Raw genomic sequence first — 13,564 nt, forward strand, 5'->3', positions numbered from 1 at the left:
TTCGCGAGAGGGTTTTCCGGTTTATTGAGGGGCTTATTCCCACCATCAGGTCTAGCATGGCTCGTGAGTTGGGGATGGATATTTCTTATCAGCAGGTGGTGATCATTCCTAGGAAGATAGAGGGTATGCATGCTAGGGAGAGAGAGGACATGTAGGGCCATGAGTGACAGGGCTGACGAGATTAGGAGAGAGAGTTTGAGGAGGCAAGGAGGCCTCTTAGACCGGGGAGATATGCTGGTCCTAATTTTGGAGTCAGGGTATGACATGGTAGAGGTTTTGTGGGTCAGCCAGTTTAGTTCGCGCTTTAGGCTTTGCATGGTAACTCAGGTGTTCATGGGTCTCGGGGTACTCGTACCGCACAGTTCCCATAGCCTCATCAGCGAAGAGGGTGCTTTGAGTGGGGAGATACTAGCCATATGATGAGAGATTGGCCCTGACTTTGGGCCGTCGTGTCACAGCAAGGTATTAAGGTGAGTAGAGGGCGCCCAAGAGGGGGAGGCTTGAATCGTTGATGTGTTTCATATAGTAAGCTTAAGGTCGCTACTCCAGTTGAATGTCATTCAGGTATGATTTTTGTTTGTTATAGAGGAGCACGATCCGTAGTTCATTACAATTCTGCTTATCGGGGTGATTTCCCCTATTTGTTGCTCCATTTATGGGTGCATTTCATGATTAGCACTCTGTTTATGTGATTACCCTGTTGGGAGGTTCTATGAGTGATAGTCGTGTCTATCATCTATTATAGCCATTGTCGGGTGTTATGAAACTAGTAGTAAATTCCTGTTGTCCATTTCAGTAGGTTTGATGCGATTTCTGAGTATTTTTGGCTACAAACTATGATTTTTTATGCTCCACCAGTGTGGGAGTCAGTACATGTTGAAATCTTGTTTACAGAACTGATCTAATAAAAGGTTTCACCTGGTTTGATGTACACCTTACTTATGATTCAGAGTTGAGGGTAGGACCCCCGTGATTTCATGTGATTTGATGTTTTGAGACCGGGCTGTGTACCACGGTGGGAGTTATATCAGTATAAGGTCCTTGTGATTCTTTTATATGCTTTAGTTCTTTATTTTTAGATTGGTTTTGTATATTAGTATTGATTGAGAAATTTTTACTTGTCGGGCTTGTTTGATAGTTCTCTTGTGTGTTGCCCCTTTCCATATTCAGACATTTTTGTTTTGTGCTTCTTGAGCTTTAGCTTGTGGGGTGCGTGCCCGTTGGTATTAGTTGATATTCGGTGATTCGAGTGTTTAGTTATGTGTCTTTCGTGGTTATTGTGTCATAGTCGGTGTTATGAAGGTTTGAAACGGGTTCCTATTGAATATGAGGCTTATGGCCGGTGTTGAATTTGATTTCGGGCGATATTGTTATCAAAATTGTTACTGTGGGCCTATATGTGATGTGTCATGTTGTAAGGTTGTATTATATGGGCATTTGTATGAATTGATGCATCTGGTTGAGACTGATACCGGGTATGGATTTAGAATCGGGTCTGTTAGAAATAGATGTGAGGTGAGAATTCTTGTTCTAAGTCTTATTGGTATTGTTAGAAAGGCTCAATTTCAGTTGAGATGATGTCGTAGGGTTTATGTGGAATGGGGTAGCGTGGGATCACCTAGGGGTGTATGTTGGAAGTGTGCATTCAGTGACTTGAGGTCTACGAGGCGAATCTTGGCACGTTCGAGGACGAACGTTGGTTTTAAGTGGGGGAGGATGTAACGACCCGACATGTTGTTTTGAGAATTTAAGCTACATTAACCTCCGTACGGTCTTAAACATCTTTATAATATGAGTATCGACTTGTGTGCATGGTTGAATTCAGTTAATGGATGATTCAGAGTCAAATTTGAAGAAGTAATCTAGTTTTGGAAGTTTGAACGGTAAGAATTTGACCGGAATCGGACTTTTAAGTAAACAGCCTCGAAATGGGTTTTGGGTAATATCAACAACTTCGTATGGTTATTTTGGATGTAGGCGTGCGTTCGGATTGTGTTTTGGAGGACCGTAGCTAATTTAGGCTTGAAATACCGAAAGTTGAATTTTTGAAGTTTCCGGTTCGATAATGAGAATTTGATATCGGGGTCGGAATGGAATTTCGGATTTTGGAGTAGCTCTGTAGTGTTGAATATGATGTGTGGGCAAAATTTCAGGTTAGTGTGAAGAGGTTTGATAGACTTTTTGATCGAAAGCGTAATTTGAGAGTTTTTGGAATTCTTAGGCTTGAATCCGATGAAATATTGGTGTTTTGATGTTGTTTTGAGAGTTTCAAAGGTTGGAACAAGTTTGAATGATGTTTTAGGATTGGTTGGCATATTTGGTTGAGGTCCCGGGGGCCTCGGGTGTGTTCTGGATGGGCCACGAGTCATTTTTCCCATGTTTGAATTGTTGTTCTACTATCTGGTGTTTCGTTCTATGCGATCGTATAGGGATAGCCGTGATCGCGTAGTACAATGTCAACCTGCCATATTTTCCTTCATTGTGTTTGCACAGATAGCTTTGTGATCACATAGTGTAGCTCTAGACCTCAATCTTTTTCCTTATTTGCGATCACATTGTTTAGTTCGCGATCGTGTAGCGCAAAATTTGGACAGTAGCCATCTTCCTTCTACGCGATTGCATCAGTCCTTTCATAATCGCGTAGCACACATTGGGCCAACAAATATTTCTTCTATGTGATCGCATCTCTTCTCCCGCGATCGCGATGTACAAATACTTGGGCAGTATTTAAATAGCCCATCTACGACCCTTCTTCATTTTCCACCATTTTTTAACGGGAATTGAAGCTTCTGAGGGAGATTTTTGAGGAAACCAAAGGGGAATCACTTGGAGGTAATATTATTGACTTCATAACACGTTTATATGTGATTAAAGGTCTAATTAGTGGTGAAAATTAGGGAAAAATCAGTGCAAAATGGGTAATTAGGGCTTGAGATTAAGAGACCTTAAAATGGGTATTTGAAGGGTCAATTGAACTCTGATTTCAATGTTCTTTATATGTATAGACTCGTGAGAGCACAGGGGTTCTGAAAATGTCAATTTTACCCGATTTCGAGGTGTGGACCCGAGGAGCATTTTGGTCATTTTACCTAATGTCGCGTATTAGCTTTGAAGTTATTTGTAGAATCAGTTACTTGAAGTGTTATTTACATTATACAATTGAATTGGATAGATTTTGGCCATTTGGAGTTGAGTACTTGTTGCAAGAACGTGGTTTCAGATTGATTTTGAGCCGGTTCGAGGTAAGTATCTTGCCTAACCTTGTGTGGGGACTTCCCATTAGGATTTGTGTCTGCTATGTTGATTGTAGTTTGTGTATGCGAGGTGACGAGGCCGTGCTCGGACTTATTTATGGAAAAATTAGCCTTTTAGGGTTCATAGGTTCTTATATTCACCGTGTATGAATGTGTACGTGATATGCTTGAGTTTTTCACTTACTAGTTTCACCTCTACATTCTCTAATTGGAATTAATTGGTCAAGATTCATTCTTATTGCCTATTTGACTCTTATTTTGCCTAACTGAAGATTTTTACCTCTTTTATTGTTATGCTATCTTTCATAACTGCTCATCTTTATTGGAAATCAATATTATCTCCCCTGTAATTGTTTAGTCTTGATTGAGGTGATGATTATCTTTCCGCTGCTCATCTTTAATGGAAATTATTATATATTCTTCATAAATTGCCCAACCTTAAACGAAGTTTAGATAATCTATATTTAGTTGACCTTTTCTTATTTGGAATTATATGATTCGTGTTAGCTTCCTTGTTGTTGAATTACATATTGTGGGATCGTTGCTTCATATTATTTTCTCCATAGTTGATTTGTTCTTATCACGCTTAGTATTCTCTATTGTGGTTATTCCTTGTGAGCTAGTTTTACCGTCTCCTTGTGATCAAAAGTTCTTGAGTTGATTTACTTGTTGTGTTCTTGTATATATTATTATTGTTGTTGTTGTACTTGTTGTGGTGGTGCACGAGGTTTCTACCGTGCAGTGGTTGATATTGTGATTCATGAGGTTTTTACTATGCGGCTGTTGTTATGGGATTGCACGAGGTGTCGACCGTGCTATTCCTACTATTGATATATTGCACATGCGTCGTGACAAGGCGGGGTGTGTATATATATGCTTATATGTGGGTTGCGCATGTGGCGAGACAAGGTGGTACATTATGATGCACGTGCGGTGAAACAAGGTGGGCACTCATTATGTTATTATTTGCACACGTGGCGAGACAAGGTGGGCTATGTTAGGGATTGATTATGATGATTTGTGATGGCGTGGGGGCATTCTTGTTGTCTAATATTGTGTTGTGGTAAGCTTACCTGTATGAGCTTTATCTCGTGGAAGTTGTGAGGAAACATCTTACGTGTTGTCCATTCTTTTCCTTACGCTTATTAGCTGGTAGGAACAATGTTAAAGCACTTGCACAAGCATACACGTAGTTGGTCAACATTTTCAACTTAAGTTTCCAAAGTAAGAATCACCCCGGAACATCCGAAAATCAAATCGGATCATGCACGCAAGTCATATTACATAATATGAAACCACTCAAGGCCCTAAACAACCGAATGAAACCTTAAATCTTAAAACAACTGGTCCGGTCGTTACATGGTGTATTATATTACCAAACAAGTGCACATTTATTTCCTCCATTGGTTCTACTCGAAACTACTCCACACTCAGTCCTTACTTCTTCTAGCGCTCATTTTATAATTAATGTGCTATAAGAGGTAAAGGGATCTAAAAATTTCAATTAAGAACAAAAAGTATATAGGCTCATAATGTGGGTGCCAACTAAATGTCCATAGGCTCAAAAGGGTTTACTAGGGATCAACTTTATTTGTGGTAAGCAAAAAGCTCAAAAGGTCAAAGAAAGCCTAAAATCATTTTTCAAATCGAGCATCACCTAAAATTTGGCTTTAACTCACAACCGAGCAAGTTATAGACACAATCACAATAACATGGACTACACAAAAAGCTCACTTCACACATGGCACATGACTCACTAAGGACGGTCTCATTTCGAATCTTAGATTAAAGCAAGTATTCACGGAGTCACGAAATATTAAGCATTTAGCACAAAGTGAATACAAGTCAAGCAAAGAGACATAGGCATCATAAGACCTTCTGTCCAGTATATAAAGGCATCATGATCAATCTCAAAACATAAGGGGAGATACTCCATTTGCTAATGCCTAAATATGCTACTATGAAACAAGTCAAGGGTGCCTAGGAATTACATCATTCTTCTTCATTTTTCTTTCCTAGCTTCTAATCTACATTTAAAATAAAAAACTACTACATGGGTTCAACTACATCACATGGAAAAGAACCGAGGTACAAAGAAAAATCATGAGGGATTATTACTACCTAAAGGAAAATAAAAGATATATTTTTGGATTTTTTTTATTTTTCAAAATTTTTTGTTAGACTTTAATCCCTCAAGAAAACTGCCTACTAGATCCATCGTCGAGAAAAGCCAAAATTTTTCTTATAATTTTTTTTTCTGTATTTTATAATTTTTTTCTTTCATTAGGCTAACTACCACTTAAAAAAAACAAGAAGCTAAGCTAAAAATTACTAACTAAAAACAAATACTAACTAGCACTAACCTACTATATACATGATCCGGAGAATTCACCCCATACTTAATTTTATGCAATGTCCTTGATGCATATAAAATAATAAAAACAAGTGAGGTGAAAGGAAAACTCCCTGGTCACTCCTCATCATCGCCCTCATCATAGAAAGCCATGTCTCCAGCTTCCTACTCTACATCATCATCCCCTGGCTTATCATCCTCATCAGCATCATCATCAGACTTCTCGGGCTCACCCGCATAATTCTCAGGCATGTTAACATCTTTATCCTTGGGCAAGCGCTGACCTTGGCCAAGCCCCACCATATGCTCTGCATGGGAATTAAGCGGGTACCGCACATGTAAATGGTCTTTCTCTTCTGAGTAGCTGATCACCCTCCAATCTACAACTGTAGGTCCAATATCCCATAAAAATGGGCCATAAATCTATGGTTCAATCGAGCATCTTGCTTAGGACCAATTAGTGCAGCCATATCAGCCTCCTTCTTCGGATGAATGCTAGTGATGTTCATCCTACGGAGGGATGCTGGGATGATTATATCAAATTCTTTATCCTCTTCTACCTCTTCCTTCTTCAGATATTGAGTCAATATATTGCCAAAGAACAGTCTGTCAACCCTCTTACTCTTTCTCATAAGTATCATTTGGTGACGTGTTAGACGACTCTCATTAACTTTTTGGCTGGTCATCAGAAAGTACAACAAGCACACCCTATCTCTCCTGATCAAAGTGTCATAATTGGATGATAGCAACCGAGTGTTAATCAACTTCAACCAAACCTGTGCCTCTATTTTCATCTTCTTCTTCGGGAATTTCTCATAGTGCCCAGTCTTCTTGTCATAGACCCAAGCAACCATAGAATTGACACCACATAACATGTATCTCAGCTCTCGATATGTTGGGCGGGCAATGAAACTGCCAGAGGATCATGTGGGATATCTGGGGTCCTCAAGTAGTTGCAGATGGCTGTGGCTAAAAAGTCAATCAATATACCTCAAATAGGATCATATGACGCTGGATCATTTGGGGCAAATTTAGGCAACTGACTGTGAGGCTACCATTGAGGCAACTGCCCTCAGTGCCTCAGCTTGACTAGATGTGGCTTCTCCCCTTTTTCACTTCTTTAGTGGTGGCCTAGAGGATGTCTTCCCTTTTGTGGTGGCCGTGACTTTGCCTTTTCCCTTGTCAGTTGGTCGCACCATCTTTCGTTTTGCCTACAAAAGCGAATGACTGTCAACTTTAGAAGGCATTTAATCAATTTGAAAAATGGTCGCACGATCCCACACTTATCACTTTAGCAAATAGTTGTCAAGTAATTCGAGGAGACTCGGACTTCACCCATGAATTTAAGCAATAATTCGCACTACTAGACTACTAGTTCATGATATAATGCTATTTAAGTGAAATGCTTGAACCCTTCAACCCAGCTCCGGTGATCCACCCCACACTTAATTTTGATGTCAAGGATGGCTCGGAGACTCGGGCTCCTATTGGTACATAACTTGCCTTTGAGGAATTCTATCAAACACATGGTATGTACTAGCATGATTGAAGCTTTTGTGCACGAGGGGTTGCCTCACCCTCCCAAATCAGCTTGGAAATCGAGTGTCAACACTTGTATGACCAACAAGAATAACAATCCCAAGGTTTATGGGGTTGGGATAAGCATGCACAATTTCTCATTCATAGCACTCACAGATTTTGTTCTTTGCAATTTTTACCTCAATTGTTCCCAAACTAGAGGAGAAGAAGAGAAGAATCCATACCTTGAATGTTTTAGAGGAGGAGAGAGTCTTTTATTAGTGGTGATTGTTTTTGAGAGAGTGTTGAGTGAGATGAGAATGGCAAGGGTTTGGTTGAGGTAAAGAGAGAGAGAGAGGAGGAGGAGGCAGTGGTCATGTTTGTGTTTTATGTTGTAAGGGTGTTAGAATAAAAAGGGACAAAAAACATACCTGGAGACGCCCACTCTCATGAGAGCTATACCGGGCGCTGGGCTGGGCGACGTCAATTGTGACGCAAGCAGCATGCCTGGCGATGCCCACTAGGGCGTGAGCTTGACCTGGCACTGAGCCAGGCGACACCTAGTGTAATACGAGATGGGGGCGCATGCTAGGGCGGGCTAGGCCAGTTCTTTTTATACTTCCTTACGAGTTTAATTGGCCTCTTACATGATCCCGTTCCTATTCAAACCTCAAAATTCAACCACGACTCCTTAGTACCTTAAATCAAAGTTAAAGGCTAATTAAACTATCCATACTATACTACAAATAGGGTTGCCTCCCAACAAGAGCCTGATTTTACATTGTGGCATGAACGTAGGGCCTTGCTTATACATCAACAACTATTACTTTGGATTTCTGACGATCAATGATACCTCCCCAATAATGCTTGACTCTTTGTCCAATCACCAAAAAATTTCTTTCACCATTTAAAGCGCAGCTCAATTACACCATATGGAGTGACTCTCACCACCTCAAATGGACCTGACCACCTCGATTTAAACATGTCGGGAAATAGCTTAAGCATGGAATTTAACAATAGTACCTTTTGTCCCGGTTCAAAGTAACACGGGTTGATATACTTGTCGTGCCATCTTTTTGATTTCTCATTGTAACGCTTAGCATTTTCATAGGAATGCAGCCTAAACTCATCTAACTCATTCAATTGCAAGAGCCTCTTGTCTCCGGCAGCTTCAAAGTCCATATTCAACTTATTGACCGCTCGATACGCCTTATGTTCAAGTTCAACCGGCAAGTTTTATGCCTTCCCATAAACAAGCTTATACAAAGGTGCTCCAATTGGTGTTTTATATATAGTTTTATATGCCCACAAGGCATCATCTAGCTTTGCATCCCAATCTTTCCTGTTCGCACACTGTCTTCTCTAATATCTGCTTTATTTCTCTATTTGACACTTCAACTTGTCCACTTGTTTGCAGATGATATGTCGTGACAACACTGTGGTGGACCCCATATTTGGCTGGAAGGTTATTCAACAACCGATTGCAAAAATGTGTTCATTCATCACTAATTAAGGCATGTGGAGTCCCAAACCTAGAGAATATGTTTTTATTCAAAAAAGTGGCTACCACCTTAGCGTAATTGGTTTGCAATGCAACCACATCTAACCATTTGACACATAGTCCACCACTACCAAATTATATTTGTTTCATCTAGACAATCATAATGGTCCTATGAAGTATGCCCCATACATCAAAAATCTCTACCTCCAGGATATTATTCAAAGGCATCTCATGACTCCTTGGGATTGTTCCTATTCTTTGACACTGGTCACACTTCTTACCAAACGCACGGGCATCCTTGAATAATGTTGGCAAATAGACCTCCGACTGCAACACCTTTGCAGTTGTCCTATCGCCTCCATGATGGTCCCTATAAGGCGAGGCATGGAAGTCATACAACACTAATTCCACCTCCTTTTCAGGATTACACCTCTTCACCAACTGATCAGCACACCGCCTATACAAGAATGACTCATCCGAGTAGTAGAAGTTCACATCATACAGAAACCTCTTCCTAGTGTTAGCTTTAATATAAGAAGGAAGTACCCCACTCACAATATAATTCACTTAGTCATCATACCATGGGGCAGGTTCATGGGTGATGGTAAAAAGTTGCTCATCAAGAAACGTTTTCTTATTACTATGTCTACCTTCCTCCAAAAGCTCATGATTTTTCAACCTTGATAGATGGTCTTCCACTTGGTTTTCTATGCCCTTCCGATCTCATATTTCCACATCATATTCCTACAACAACAAAACTGTCACGACCTAAACTGATGGGCCGCGACGGGTGCCTGAGTCCTATTTGTGAAACGCCCATAAGCATGCGTCTAAGATATGAACATGTATAACATCTGTTGCATTACGGATATAACATACGTGAAGGAAACCTACAATCAAAACATATGAACGTATACATATCGAATACAGTGGGTGAGCCGGCAAGGCTGCTATAGATAACTAATACATCCAAAACTGAAAGCCGACAAGACCACATACAACCCGACTAGACATACTGTCTACAAACCTCTAATAGAACATAAATGTACAAAGATGGGACTGAGCCACGTCATACCCATATATATATATATATAAACGTATCATACCAAAATCAAAAGCAGCTCCGGATCAAGTGGAGCACGCCAACTCTCGCTGATTAGGAATCCTAAGAAGGGGGACCATCAGCTGGCCTACCTGCACCTGCGGGCATGAAACACATGCCCTATAAAATAGGGCGTCAGTACGAAAAATGTACTGAGTATGTAAGGCATGGAAATTAGTACGTAAAAGACATAGATGAAATATGTAATACAGAAACACATCTTTAAATCTGAATAACTTTGTAAATTCTGAAACGTTTATAATGTCATACACGTGAGTATAAATATCGTGCCATGCATAGGTATAGGTGTACATATATCATTAAGCCATTGAGGGCATCTCATCATATCGTCTCAGCCACTATGGGCAACATCATCAACATATACCAACTGATAAGGTGGTGGTGCGTATATAACATCGTAGCCTTTTCCCATATCCCATATACATATATTTACAAAGATACGCGTATATAACACCATGTGGTCATGGGTCAATGCACATGTATAAATGAGTGAAATGCATGAAAAATGTGTAATAATCTCAATATTCCTACCGGATAATCTGTTTCAACTGTGTATTATTCTTAGACCCATAAAAAGAAGATAATAATATTTTTCATGGGGAATCAAGAATATAGACACCCCTAGTATCTCTATGAATAGAGTAATTTATGGAAACTGTGTGTTTGCTCGTTTCTTCTGTATAATTCGGACCATGCTAAAAGAAAGAAGGGATGGCCTAAACATACCTGTTCCTTGAATTATTTGAACGAAGTAAAGCTCCTGCTTTTGTGAAATATGTTGAAATGAACGAATGAAGCTTCTGCTTCTGAATTTGAACGAAATTTTCTTTGACATAAATCTTCTGACGTCAACATTTTTATGTATGAAATTTGCTTGGAATGAAGGCTTGTAAGGATTTAATTAGCTTCTAGCATTTCAAATTAAGAAAGAAATCCTTCTTGTGTTCTTTATGAAAATGAGTAACGTCACTTGTGTTTTCATTTAGTAAGACTTAAGTTACTTTATGTCTTGGTAGCTTTGGCCACATGGCATAACAAGTCCTTATATTGCCACATGACATGATGATTAATGAGTCATTTTTGTCACGGTGGCTTTTTTGCCACATTTTAGATGGGTATATTTTATAAATTTTTATCCACTTATTAGTTAACTGGGTAATATCGTGTTACCGAGTAATTAATCAATTACACGCATAATTTTAAAATTGCCCCAAATTACTTAAAATTCTATTTATTTTTGAAATACTTCATATATACTTTATATATTATAATACCGCGGTCATATGGTACTTTTCATGTTACTAGTTCATAATTATTGGGTATTATCGCTCGACCCGTATTTTATTCCACATTTGTCACTTTCAACAAAACTCATTTTCCTTAATCCGTGTACCCCTTTATCCTTCATAACACTTATTTATCGCTTGTTAATAATAGCGTAAGTACGTTAACGTCAAGATGATATCATCCCTTAGTCCAAATCGGTTAATTGAAAACTAAATTTTAACATATGAAAATGCGAGATGTAACATCCTCTCCCCCTTAGAAACATTCGTCCTCGAATGTTCAACTCCCCGTGATCTATATAACTTTGGCAAGGTCACCTCTGCAAAAACACCACTACCAACTCTCCCCGTAGAAGCTTAATAACCCAACGACACACATGACCATAATTATGAATAACGACAATGGCCTCACATGACCAACGACAATAACCAACACAAGAATTTATACACGTACCTTATGATTATGACATCTCAGTCGGACCTTTATTTGGAGGAGCAAATAAGTAGGGATATCTAGACTTCATATTTTCCTCGGCCTCCCAAGTCATTTCTTCCACATTGTTATTCCTTTAAAGTACTTTCATGGAGGCTACCTCTTTATTCCGTAGCTTACGGATTTGTCAGTCCAGGATGGCAACCGGAACTTCATCGTATGATAACTATTCTATAATTTGTACATCATTTGTGGGAACCACTCGGGTAGGATCGCCAATGTACTTTCGTAACATAGATACGTGAAAAACTGGATGGACAGACACCAATTCCGAAGGCAATTCTAACTCATAAGCTACTCGGCCAACTCTCTGAATGATCCTATAAGGCCCAATATACCGTGGGCTAAGTTTGCCTTTCTTGCCAAATATCATCACACCTTTCATAGGTGACATCTTTAAGAATACCCAGTCATCAACCTCGAACTCTAAATCTCATCGCCGCACGTCAGAATATGACTTATGACGACTTTGAGCTGTCAATAGTCGATCCCGAATAAGCTTTACTTTTTCTAGAGCTTGCTGTACCAGGTCTGGCCTATATAATCTTGGTTCTCCAACATCAAACCACTTTATAGGTGACCTACACTTCCATCCGTGGAAAGCTTCGTATGGAGCCATCTGAACACTGGAATGATAGCTATTATTATATGTGAACTCAATAAGCGGTAGATGATCATCCCAGCTACCTTTAAAGCCTATTACATAAGCTCATAACATATCCTCCAGTGTTTGAATAGTACGCTCAGCTTGTCCATTTACTTGAGTCCCTAATCCTTTTTGGAAGGACCTCCAGAAGTTAGCTATAAATTGAGCTCCTCTATCCGAGATAATAGATACAGGGACACCATGCAGTCATACTATTTCCTTAATATAAAGCCTTGCATAATCCTCTGCGGAATATATAGTCCTAACGGGCACAAAATGGGCTGACTTTGTAAGCTTATCAAAAATCACCCATATCGAATCGAACTTACGCTGGGTACGAGGTAAGCCTACGATGAAGTCCATATTGATTACTTCACATTTCCATGTCGGAATCTCCATAGCTTGCAATAACCTACCGGGTTTTTGATGCTCAATATTAACCTGCTGACAGTTAGGGCATTGAGCCACAAACTCTGCTATATCCTTTTTCATTCCGTCCCACCAATACACCTCCCTGATATTACGATACATCTTTGTTGCTCATGGATGGATAGAATAACGAGAATAGTGAGTTTCTCCCATAACTTTCAGACTCAACTCTGCAAAATTACGCACACATAATCGTCCTCGATATCTAAGGACCCCATCTTCTGTAATTTCAAACGGGGTATTCCCCTTTTGAAGGGTGGTATCCCTATAACGAACTAACATATGATCCCCGTACTGGCATTTCTTTACTTTAGTTACTAAAGAAGATGTTGTCGTATTCTGAAGATTAATTCCAACGTCACGTGAGTCTAGTAACTGAACTCGAAGACTAGCTAGCTAATGAACCTCATGGGGTATCACCCACTTTTCTGGCTGCAAATACAACAAGCTACCCATAGATCTATGGCTGAGGGCATCGGCTACTACGTTCGCCTTCCCCAGATGGTATAAAATATCAACGTCATAGTCTTTAAGTAGGTCGAACCACATCCTTTGACGTAGATTCAATTCCTTTTTCTTGAAGATATACCATAGGCTATTATGATCCGTATAGATATCAACATGAATGCCATACAAGTAGTGCCTCCACATCTTTAGTGCATGAATCACTGCAGCTAACTCTAAATCATGGGTCGGGTAATTCTTCTCGTGCTTTCTTAGTTGTCTAGAAGATAATCCACAACCTTACCACGCTATATCAAGACACAACCCAACCCAATGCGTGTAGCATCACAATAGATAACATAACAATTAGTCCCTTCTGGAAGCATTAGAACCAGTGCTGACGTTAATCTGTCCTTTAATGCATGTAAACTCCGTTTGCAAACATCGTTCCATTGAAACTTTTCTCCCTTCTGAGTCAACTTTGTCAAGGGTGATGAAAGGGAAGAAAATCCCTCTA

This window comes from Nicotiana tabacum, chromosome 5 (genome assembly GCF_000715075.1).
Source record: "Nicotiana tabacum cultivar K326 chromosome 5, ASM71507v2, whole genome shotgun sequence".
Classification (NCBI taxonomy): Eukaryota; Viridiplantae; Streptophyta; class Magnoliopsida; order Solanales; family Solanaceae; genus Nicotiana; species Nicotiana tabacum.